We start from the raw sequence: 13,199 nt of genomic DNA, 5'->3' as shown, positions 1-13,199 counted from the left end.
TTCTTCAATAGATTGTTTTTATTTCAAAGAGCTATGTCCGTCAGCCTTCACCGGTTTACTAGAACTTCATGGAGCTCCTTTCCGGCCGCGTTCGCAGTTCCTCAATCCCGGAACGAGGAGTGACGAGTCACGATTCTTACACTCTGCGAGGTGTGTTGCTTTACCCATAAGAGATCTTAACCTTGGTGCCAACCGGGCAGCTTTCCCGTCCACACTTCCTTCGGTGTGAGGCCCGGTATAAGGTCTAGCCAATCATGTTCCTCCGCTACCTCGAACACCCACCCTTTGTTGCATACCCCGACCACGGGTCCTCGTCGGTCCCATTGTTCCCGTAATTTCAGGGTGGACCCCGACCACGACAACGGTTTGGGACTCGTTAACCAAACTCCTTCGCCGGTAGCCGCAACCCATCATAGATCACATTACCGTGGGGAATTAGAAGGGGATCCCCACCCTCAAGTTGTTCCGCAAGCAGATACCAGCTACGGTAAGCAACGACTATACCGTGGGGAATTAGAAGGGGCTCCCCACCCTCAAGTTACTCCGCAAGACACAACAGCTACGGTAAGCGCATCCGTTGATGAACGAGAGGTGGAAACACTTTTGACTACTCCGTCCCACTCCGGATCTTATGGTTAACACGGTTATTACGGCACAAGAATCATCTGGCGACATTTGTTGTTTAATCCTAGATGGATATAAACCCGTGCAATGGAACCTCCACCATATCAACACAATCCATGGTTCCATTGCCCACCACATAGTCATATTCATAGTTATGAAAGTAGTGGTTTTGATTTTCATGCAATAGTGAGAACCATAATACTTTGCAAGTAATTTGATAAAAATACTTCAAATGACATGAGCAAGTGATGAACTTGCTCGAACACCGCAAAGTTCTGCGGTTGGTAGGTATGGACTGACCCTTGTCCTCTTGTTCTGAAAAATAGCATCATTGTCCGATAAGGGCAATGGTTAAAGAAGCAATTATGCATGATTCCATTTTTAGGGTTTGTTCCCCCTTCGATGTCGTTATTATTTCATGTAAGAGGTTAATACTAAGAATAGTTTGGGAATACTTGATTTAAAGTAAAATACAACCTTGAAATGTTGTCAAGGTGTTTTTAGAGTCCAAATGAATTTATGGACTTATTTTCATTATTGAAAATAACATGTGTGATTTAAATGATTATTAATTCATCAAATTTGAACTTATTCTAGTTTATCTCCAAAAATTCCATTTCATATTTTATTATGATAGAGAATTTTATTTTGAGTGGTTTTCATATTTTTCATTATTTTTTTTAGAGCTATTAATAATTTTCTATAATTATTCAAAGTTTCAGCATTTTTATTTGTTTGTGAAAAGACAAAAACACCCCTGGGCCCACCTGTCGGTGCAACCCAGTGGGTTAGGTCGAACCGACCGGCTCGGTCCGGCTCGACCAGCCCCACTCCTCTATCTACTCCTCACGCGCGATCGAACCCTAACCCTAATCTGCTCTGGCGACCTGCGTCGCCTCCGCCGTCGCCGCTCGATTCCGGCGAGGTTCGCCGGACTTGGCCCCCGCCATGGTGCGCAATCAACGCGCCACACGACGGTGGTCAATCCTATCCGCGTCGATCTGACGCGGGCGACCTGCTGCTCTCGGTCTCGTCCCCGTCTGGTGCTAGGGTTACGGGATCCGCCCGATCCCGCTGTTCCTGGTGCTCCTGGTGCTTGGACTCCGCCCTGGCTTCGCCGCCGTGGTGCGGGCGGTGCCGTGGTGTCGCCATGGCCAGGCTTGGCTTGGCGCCGCCGCGCTCTGGCGTGTGCCGCCGTGGCCGCCATGGCCGTGCCTACCTGCTCGACCACGGTAAGTGTTCCGCTGCCCCCTTTCTCCTGTGCCTCTCTTCTTCTTCCTCCAGTATCCCTGGCCATGGCTTCCCTCCTTGTGGAGGTGCTGGCCGTGTTCAGCTACTGCGCTGTTGCTGTGAATCTGCTATGCTTAGCTTACTGCTGTCGCCATAGATCCTAGCTTGCTGTGCTGTGCTGTTCTTGCTCTACAGTTAAGCGTATGCTGCTTACTAAGCTGTGATTACCATGCTTCTGTGCTTCCTAGCTATTTCTATTCATTGCAATCTCTGGTTGTGGCCCTCCTGTGATTGCTCATGAGCACCCAATGATGCTCATGGCCTACTGGCATGCACCTATTCTTTTTACTGTCACTAGGGCATGCTGTGTGTGCTTAATTTTGTCCCTGGCTTGATTGTTGTAGATAATCCTTGCATTTTTTTGCAAGTGCCAGTGCCTCTGGTGAGATCCTATCTGTGCTTCAATTCATGGACATGCTCATTTGAGCTTATCTGTTGCATTATCAACTCCATCCCTTGATGGAGTGCTTCTGGATACAATTATATTGCCTGATGCCCTATCTGTGATACAATTGTTCAGTTATTGATTATTTGTTCATGTGTTAACTGCTTAGACTGAGTTCTGGTATGCAGTAGCATGCTCTAGCAAGCTTCTGGTGATCATATGATCACCAGTTGCTTGTAAAAGCTACTTTTTGGTGTCTGTGGCTCACTGTTGCTCACTCTGTGCTGTGTGTGTATCACACAGGCTTAACCTGGTGTGTATTGTTGTTGGCTTATACAACTGCTGTTGCTTGCACTGATCCATTGGATCACTGCAAAGCCCTGGTGCTTTTATTTATTTGTTTTGTTCACTTATCTGTGTTGCTTGAATTTTACTGAAGTGGATAAGTGATGTGAGATGCTGTGCAGTTGTGATCATCTAATTAATTGTGACAGGGCTAGATGGATGCCAACTCTTAGTTGAGTACCCTAGCCCTTTACTGAATCCAAATGGATAATGAGGTATAGGTTCTTGTGCTGGCTCAGGGTTGAGGTGGCCCTGACAGCACTTGTGTTGCTGTCTTGGTTGCTCCCCTATCTGTGATTTGCCATGGTTTGTGTTGGCTGGCTGGAATAGTTGTTCACTGGCTTGATCCAAACTTGGACTACCAGTGGCTTTTGGTGTTGAGAAATTTATATAGACAAAGATTTGTTTATAGTCTGATGGCCTAGCTAGCTGTAGGTGCTTAGTATGTGGATTAGGCTAGCTATGGTTTCATTCTTGGCTGGATTTCTCTAGTTATGCATGGATTTGCATAACTGTTGTTCCCATAGGATGTTTACCTAGTGGTCTTACCCCTCTATGCTTGCACCAAATGGCCTGGTAGCCAGATGATGACATACACAGGGTATACTACCCTTCTGTGCTCCAGTGATGCATTGTATGCTTATTTATGAACAAGATATGATCTTGCTCAGGCTTTTGTGTGGTATACCTCACTCCAGCTCCTAGAAAATGAGTGTTGGTGTAGAGGTTTTGCTTCTGGTGGTCTTTTGCTTGCCCTGCTCCTCCTAGCAAGCTTGAAGTCTTGGTTTAATTTCTGGTGATTGTGAAAAGATGAGACAGCTCTAGCTGTTCACCTGTTCTTGGTGTTCTTGGCTGTTCTTGATAACTTACCACAGCTGCCTGTCGATGGATGAGCAAGTGACTAGGGTTTGGCTTCTGAAAAGCTTTTATACGGTGCTCCTAGGCTCTCCCTGGTCGACAGCTTGGCCTGGTTACTTTGGGTGACTCACTGATGCTGTGTGTGTGTTGTGCCACATGCACAAGCAGTGGCTTGGTGGTGAGCATGCACACCTGCTGTGTGTGCTGCTTGTGTGTGTGTGTGAACCAGATCATGTGAATCTGGCCTGGAGAGGATCAGCTCGGCAGAGCTGTGATATTATCCACCATTTTAACTTCTTTTCTAATCTGCCAAGTGGCTTTGCCACTTGGCATAATTTGTTCTTCTTCTTTGTGATTTTGTGCAGGAATCAAGAATGGATAAAAATGGACTTGGAATTCATCAAGTTCAAGATCAAATGAAGATGATCTTGCAGAATTTAGACTAGGATCATTAACTTGTAATTTCTCTTTATTTTTCTTTTTCTTTTCTGCCCATTTTTGTAATGTGTTGTAATTCATTTATTTCCATTATGAATATTGTAAAGACATTGTAATGTGTGTGATGATCAATAAAGCTCAAAGTTTTCTCTAATGAGCTTTACTTTATTATAATTGTTCATCTTGTTTATTATTGATCATTTACTTAATGAATTTCCTCAATTGAATTATTTAAAGTAATTATTTAATGTTTGAATTTGGAATTCAAATTCAACCCTTGGTTTGAATTCAACCATGTCATATCATTTAGAATTCAATCAAGTAAACTCTCCCCTCTCTTCTCAAAACCCTAAACTAGTGAAGTGAGATGCAAGTTTATCGCACTCTCGAGACCCTAATCCTGTAAGGTGTCGAGAGAGAAACTTGTCCTTCTTCGATGCAGTTTTTGTTTAAAAGCGCGAAATTTCCCCAGAATTTACTATGCAATGCACATCCCTTTCTAAAATCTACCCCTCGATCGTCTCTAAACCTGGGACATTACATATGGACCCATAGTCCAGGGGTGAACTACTCACTCATCACTCCGGAGGCGACCATGGCGGTGTAGAGTCCTCCGGGAGATGAATCCCCTCTCCGGCAGGGTGCCGGAGGAGATCTCCAGAATCCCCCGAGATGGGATCGGCGGTGGCGGCGTCTCAGTAAGGTTTTCCGTATCGTGGTTTTTCGCATCGGGGGTTTCGCGACGGAGGCTCTAAGTAGGCGGAAGGGCAGCAGTCGGGGCCCGACGAGGGGCCCACACCACAGGGCGGCGCGGGCCCCCTTGGCCGCGCCGCCATGTGGTTTGGCCACCTCGTGGCCCCACTTCGTATGCTCTTCGGTCTTCTGGAAGGTTCGTGGCGAAATAGGCCCCTGGGTCTTTGTTTCGTCCAATTCCGAGAATATTTCGTTACTAGGATTTCTGAAACCAAAAACAGCAGAAAACAACAACTAGCACTTCGGCATCTTGTTAATAGGTTAGTTCCAGAAAATGCACGAATATGACATAAAGTGTGCATAAAACATGTAGGTATCATCAATAATATGGCATAGAACATAAGAAATTATCGATACGTCGGAGACGTATCAAGCATCCCCAAGCTTAGTTCTGCTCGTCCCGAGCAGGTAAAACGATAACAAAGATAATTTCTGAAGTGATATGCCATCATAACCTTGATCATACTATTTGTAAACATATGTAGTGGATGCAGCGATCAAAACAATGGTAATGACATGAGTAAACAAGTGAATCATAAAGCAAAGACTTTTCATGAATAGTACTTCAAGACAAGTATTAATAAGTCTTGCATAAGAGTTAACTCATAAAGCAATAAATCAAAGTAAAGGTATTGAAGCAACACAAAGGAAGATTAAGTTTCAGCGGTTGCTTTCAACTTGTAACATGTATATCTCATGGATAATTGTCAACATAGAGTAATATAACAAGTACAATATGCAAGTATGTAGGAATCAATGCACAGTTCACACAAGTGTTTGCTTCTTGAGGTGGAGAGAGATAGGTGAACTGACTCAACATAAAAGTAAAGAGAATGGTCCTTCAAAGAGGAAAACATCGATTGCTATATTTGTGCTAGAGCTTTTATTTTGAAAACATGAAACAATTTTGTCAACGGTAGTAATAAAGCATATGAGTTATGGAAATTATATCTTACAAGTTGCAAGTCTCATGCATAGTATACTAATAGTGCCCGCACCTTGTCCTAATTAGCTTGGACTACCGGATCTTTGCAATGCACATGTTTTAACCAAGTGTCACAATGGGGTACCTCCATGTCGCCTGTACAAAGGTCTAAGGAGAAAGCTCGCATTTTGGATTTCTCGCTTTTGATTATTCTCAACTTAGACATCCATACCGGGACAACATGGACAACGGATAATGGACTCCTCTTTAATGCATAAGCATGTGGCAACAATTATTATTCTCATATGAGATTGAGGATATGTGTCCAAAACTGAAACTTCCACCATGAATCATGGCTTTAGTTAGCGGCCCAATGCTCTTCTCTAACAATATGCATGCTCCAACCATTAAGGTGGTAGATCTCTCTTACTTCGGACAAGACGGACATGCATAGCAACTCACATGATATTCAACAAAGAATAGTTGATGGCGTCCCCAGAAACATGGTTATCGCACAACAAGCAACTTAATAAGAGATAAAGTGCATAAGTACATATTCAATACCACAGTAGTTTTTAAGCTATTTGTCCCATGAGCTATATATTGCAAAGGTGAATGATGGAATTTTAAAGGTAGCACTCAAGCAATTTACTTTGGAATGGCGGATAAATACCATGTAGTAGGTAGGTATGGTGGACACAAATGGCATAGTGGTTGGCTCAAGGATTTTGGATGCATGAGAAGTATTCCCTCTCGATACAAGGTTTAGGCTAGCAAGGTTATTTGAAACAAACACAAGGATGAACGGTACAGCAAAACTCACATAAAAGACATATTGTAAACATTATAAGACTCCATACCGTCTTCCTTGTTGTTCAAAACTCAATACTAGATGTTATCTAGACTCTAGAGAAACCAAATATGCAAACCAAATTAGCAAGCTCTAAGTATTTCTTCATTAATGGGTGCAAAGTATATGATGCAAGAGCTTAAACATGAGCACAACAATTGCCAAGTATCAAATTATTCAAGACATTTTAGAGTTACTACATGTAGCATTTTCCAATTCCAACCATATAACAATTTAACGAAGAAGAAACTTCGCCATGAATACTATGAGTAGAGCCTAAGGACATATTTGTCCATATGCTACAGCGGAGCGTGTCTATCTCCCATAAAGTGAATGCTAGGATCCATTTTATTCAAACAAAACAAAAAACAAAAACAAACCGACGCTCCAAGCAAAGTGCATAAGATGTGACGGGATAAAAATATAGTTTCAGGGGAGGAACCCGATAATGTTGTCGATGAAGAAGGGGATGCCTTGGGCATCCCCAAGCTTAGACGCTTGAGTCTTCTTAAAATATGCAGGGGTGAACCACCGGGGCATCCCCAAGCTTAGAGCTTTCACTCTCCTTGATCATATTGCATCATACTCCTCTCTTGATCCTTGAAAACTTCCTCCACACCAAACTCGAAACAACTCATTAGAGGGTTAGTGCATAATAAAAATTCACATGTTCAGAGGTGACACAATCATTCTTAACACTTCTGTACATTGCATAAAGCTACTGGACATTAATGGATCAAAGAAATTCATCCAACATAGCAAAAGAGGCAATGCAAAATAAAAGGCAGAATCTGTCAAAACAGAACAGTCCGTAAAGATGGATTTTATTAGGCCATCAGACTTGCTCAAATGAAAATGCTCAAATTGAATGAAAGTTGCGTACATATCTGAGGATCATGCACGTAAATTGGCTTAATTTTCTGAGCTTCCTACAGGGAGGTAGACCCAGATTCGTGACAGCAAAGAAATCTGGAACTGCGCAGTAATCCAAATCTAGTACTTACTTTACTATCAAAGACTTTACTTGGCACAACAAAACTCAAAACTAAGATAATGAGAGGTTGCTACAGTAGTAAACAACTTCCAAGACACAAATATAAAACAAAAATACTGGAGTAAAAACATGGGTTGTCTCCCATAAGCGCTTTTCTTTAACGCCTTCAGCCTAGGCGCGAAAGTGTAACTCAAGTAACATCAAGAGACGAAGCATCAACATCATAATTTGTTCTAATAATATAATCATAAGGTAACTTCATTCTCTTTCTAGGGAAGTGTTCCATACCTTTTTCTTGAGAGGAAATTGATATTTAATATTACCTTCCTTCATATCAATAGTAGCACCAACGGTTCGAGGAAAAGGTCTTCCCAATATAATGGGGCAAGATGCATTGCATTCAATATCCAAGACAACAAAATCAACGGGGACAAGGTTATTGTTAACCATAATATGAACATTATCAACCTTCCCCAAAGGTTTCTTTTTAGCATTATCAGCGAGATTAACATCCAAATAACAATTTTTCAATGGTGGCAAGTCAAGCATATCTTAGACTTTCTTAGGCATAACAGAAATACTTGCACCAAGATCACATAAAGAATTACAATCAAAATCTTTGACTCTCATTTTAATTATGGGCTCCCAACCATCCTCTAGCTTTCTAGGAATAGAAGTTTCAAGTTTTAGTTTCTCTTCTCTAGCTTTTATGAGAGCATTTGTAATATGTTTTGTGAAAGCCAAGTTTATAGCGCTAGCATTGGGACTTTTAGCAAGTTTTTGCAAGAACTTTATAACTTCAGAGATGTGGCAATCATCAAAATCTAAATCATTACAATTTAAAGCAATGGGATTATCATCCCCAAGGTTGGAAAAAATTTCAGCAGTTTTATCACAAGCGGCTTCAAGTAGCTTTTAGCGAGCTTCGAGTAATTTTGCGCGCTTTGCACTAGGAGTAGAAGCATTGCCAACACCAATTATTTTACCATTAATAGTAGGAGGTGCAGCAACATGTGAATCATTAGCATTGCTAGTGGTGGTAATAGTCCAAACTTTAGCTACATTTTCCTTTTTAGCTAGTTTTTCATTTTCTTCTCTATCCCACCTAGCACGCAGTTCAGCCATTAATCTTATATTCTCATTAATTCTAACTTGGATGGCATTTGCTGTAGTAACAATTTTATTTTCAATATCCCTATTAGGCATAACTTTCGATTTCAAAAGATCAACATCAGAGGCAAGACTATCAACTCTAGAAACAAGAATATCAATTTTATTGAGCTTTTCCTCAACAGATTTGTTAAAAACAGTTTGTGTACTAATAAATTCTTTAAGCATGGCCTCAAGTCCAGGGGGTGTATTCCTATTATTGTTGTAATAATTCCCATAAGAATTAGCATAACCGTTACCATTATTATAAGGATATGGCCTATAGTTATTACTAGAATTGTTCAGATAAGCATTGTTGTTGAAATTATTATTTTTAATGAAGTTTACATCAACATGTTCTTCTTGAGCAACCAATGAAGCTAATGGAACATTATTAGGATCAACATTAGTCCTATCATTCGCAAGCATAGACATAATAGCATCAACCTTATCATTCAAGGAAGAGGATTCTTCAACGAATTTACCTTCTTACCTTGTGGAGCTCTTTCCGTGTGCCATTCAGAGTAATTAACCATCATATTATCAAGAAGCTTTGTTGCTTCACCAAGAGTGATGGACATAAAGGTACCTCCAGCAGCTGAATCCAATAAATTCCGCGAAGAAAAATTTAGTCCCGCATAGAAGGTTTGGATGATCATCCAAGTAGTCAGTCCATGGGTTGGGCAATTTTTAACCAGAGATTTCATTCTTTCCCAAGCTTGAGCAACATGTTCATTATCCAATTGTTTAAAATTCATTATGCTACTCCTCAAAGATATAATTTTAGCAGGGGGGTAATATCTACCAATAAAAGCATCCTTGCATTTAGTCCAGGAATCAATACTATTCTTAGGCAGAGATAGCAACCAATCTTTAGCTCTTCCTCTTAATGAGAAAGGGAACAATTTTAATTTTATAATGTCACCATCTACATCTTTATACTTTTGCATTTCACATAGTTCAACAAAATTATTGAGATGGGCAGCAGCATCATCGGAACTAACACCGGAAAATTGCTCTCGCATAACAAGATTAAGTAAAGCAGGTTTAATTTCAAAGAATTCTGCTGTAGTAGCAGGTGGAGCAATAGGTGTGCATAGGAAATCATTATTATATGTGCTAGTGAAGTCACACAACTTAGTATTTTCAGGGTTGGCCATTTTAACAGTAGTAAATAAAACAAACTAGATAAAGTAAATGCAAGTAACTAATTTTTTGTGTTTTTGATATAGAGTGCAAGACAGTAAATAAAGTAAAGCTAGCAACTAATTTTTTTGTGTTTTGATATAAGTGCAGCAAACAAAGTAGTAAATAAAATAAAGCAAGACAAAAACAAAGTAAAGAGATTGGGAAGTGGAGACTCCCCTTGCAGCGTGTCTTGATCTCCCCGGCAACGGCGCCAGAAATTTGCTTGATGCGTGTAGTTGACACGTCCGTTGGGAACCCCAAGAGGAAGGTGTGATGCGCACAGCGGCAAGTGTCCCTCAGTAAGAAACCAAGGTTTAATCGAACCAGTAGGAGTCAAGAAGCACGTTGAAGGTTGATGGCGGCGGGATGTAGTGCGGCGCAACACCAGAGATTCCGGCGCCAACGTGGAACCTGCACAATACAACCAAAGTACTTTGCCCCAACGAAACAGTGAGGTTGTCAATCTCACCGGCTTGCTGTAACAAAGGATTAACCGAATTGTGTGGAAGATGATTGTTTGCGAGAGAAAACAAGTAAAACAAGTATTGCAAAGCAGATTTGTATTTCAGTATTAAAAGAATGGACCGGGGTCCACAGTTCACTAGAGGTGTCTCTCCCATAAGATAAAAGCATGTTGGGTGAACAAATTACAGTCGGGCAATTGACAAATAGAGAGGGCATAACAATGCACATACATGGCATGATAAGTATAGTGAGATTTAATTGGGCATTACGACAAAGTACATAGACCGCCATCCAACTGCATCTATGTCTAAAAAGTCCACCTTCAGGTTATCATCCGAACCCCTTCCAGTATTAAGTCGCAAAGCAACAGACAATTGCATTAAGTATGGTGCGTAATGTAATCAACAACTACATCCTCGGACATAGCGCCAATGTTTTATCCCTAGTGGCAACAGCACAACACAACCTTAGAACTTTCTGTCACTGTCCCGGTGTCAATGCGAGGCATGAACCCACTATCGAGCATAAATACTCCCTCTTGGAGTTAAAAGCAAAAACTTGGCCAGAGCCTCTACTAGTAACGGAGAGCATGCAAGATCATAAACAACACATATGTAATAACTTGATAATTAACATAACATGGTATTCTCTACCCATCGGATCCCGACAAACACAACATAGAGTATTACAGATAGATGATCTTGATCATGTTAGGCAGCTCACAAGATCCAACAATAAAGCACAATGAGGAGAAGACAACCATCTAGCTATTGCTATGGACCCATAGTCCAGGGGTGAACTACTCACTCATCACTCCGGAGGCGACCATGGCGGTGTAGAGTCCTCCGGGAGATGAATCCCCTCTCCGGCAGGGTGCCGGAGGAGATCTACAGAATCCCCCGAGATGGGATCGGCGGCGGCGGCGTCTCAGTAAGGTTTTCCGTATCGTGGTTTTTCGCATCAGGGGTTTCGCGACGGAGGCTTTAAGTAGGCGGAAGGGCAGAGTCGGGGCCCTGACGAGGGGCCCACACCACAGGGCGGCGCGGGCCCCCCCTTGGCCGCGCCGCCATGTGGTTTGGCCACCTCGTGGCCCCACTTCGTATGCTCTTCGGTCTTCTGGAAGGTTCGTGGCGAAATAGGCCCCGGGGTCTTTGTTTCGTCCAATTCCGAGAATATTTCGTTACTAGGATTTCTGAAACCAAAAACAGCAGAAAACAGCAACTGGCACTTCGGCATCTTGTTAATAGGTTAGTTCCAGAAAATGCACGAATATTACATAAAGTGTGCATAAAACATGTAGGTATCATCAATAATATGGCATAGAACATAAGAAATTATCGATACGTCGGAGACGTATCATTGTGCTAGAGCTTTTATTTTGAAAACATGAAACAATTTTGTCAACGGTAGTAATAAAGCATATGAGTTATGTAAATTATATCTTACAAGTTGCAAGCCTCATGCATAGTATACTAATAGTGCCCGCACCTTGTCCTAATTAGCTTGGACTACCGGATCATCGCAATACACATGTTTTAACCAAGTGCACAATGGGGTACCTCCATGCCGCCTGTACAAAGGTCTAAGGAGAAAGCTCGCATTTTGGATTTCTCGCTTTTGATTATTCTCAACTTAGACATCTATACCGGGACAACATGGACAACAGATAATGGACTCCTCTTTAATGCATAAGCATGTGGCAACAATTATTATTCTCATATGAGATTGAGGATATATGTCCAAAACTGAAACTTCCACCATGAATCATGGCTTTAGTTAGCGGCCCAATGTTCTTCTCTAACAATATGCATGCTCCAACCATTAAGGTGGTAGATCTCTCTTACTTCAGACAAGACGGACATGCATAGCAACTCACATGATATTCAACAAAGAATAGTTGATGGCGTCCCCGTAAGCATGGTTATCGCACAACAAGCAACTTAATAAGAGATAAAGTGCATAAGTACATATTCAATACCACAATAGTTTTTAAGCTATTTGTCCCATGAGCTATATATTGCAAAGGTGAATGATGAAATTTTAAAGGTAGCACTCAAGCAATTTACTTTGGAATGGCGGATAAATACCATGTAGTAGGTAGGTATGGTGGACACAAATGGCATAGTGGTTGGCTCAAGGATTTTGGATGCATGAGAAGTATTCCCTCTCGATACAAGGTTTAGGCTAGAAGGTTATTTGAAACAAACACAAGGATGAACGGTGCAGCAAAACTCACATAAAAGACATATTGTAAACATTATAAGACTCTACACCGTCTTCCTTGTTGTTCAAAACTCAATACTAGATGTTATCTAGACTCTAGAGAAACCAAATATGCAAACCAAATTAGCAAGCTCTAAGTGTTTCTTCATTAATGGGTGCAAAGTATATGATGCAAGAGCTTAAACATGAGCACAACAATTGCCAAGTATCAAATTATCCAGGACATTTTAGAATTACTACATGTAGTATTTTCCAATTCCAACCATATAACAATTTAACGAAGAAGAAACTTCACCATGAATACTATGAGTAAAGCCTAAGGACATACTTGTCCATATGCTACAGCGGAGCGTGTCTCTCTCCCACAAAGTGAATGCTAGGATCCATTTTATTCAAACAAAACAAAAACAAAAACAAACCGACGCTCCAAGCAAAGTGCATAAGATGTGACGGAATAAAAATATAGTTTCAGGGGAGGAACTCTGATAATGTTGTCGATGAAGAAGGGGATGCCTTGGGCATCCCCAAGCTTAGACGCTTGAGTCTTCTTAGAATATGCAGGGTTGAACCACCGGGCATCCCCAAGCTTAGAGCTTTCACTCTCCTTGATCATATTGCATCATACTCCTCTCTTGATCCTTGAAAACTTCCTCCACACCAAACTCGAAACAACTCATTAGAGGGTTAGTGCACAATAAAAATTAACATGTTC

Source organism: Lolium rigidum, chromosome 1, assembly GCF_022539505.1.
Source record: "Lolium rigidum isolate FL_2022 chromosome 1, APGP_CSIRO_Lrig_0.1, whole genome shotgun sequence".
Lineage (NCBI taxonomy): Eukaryota > Viridiplantae > Streptophyta > Magnoliopsida > Poales > Poaceae > Lolium > Lolium rigidum.
The sequence above is the reverse complement of the archived record's forward strand: the minus strand, read 5'-3'. Positions refer to the sequence as shown.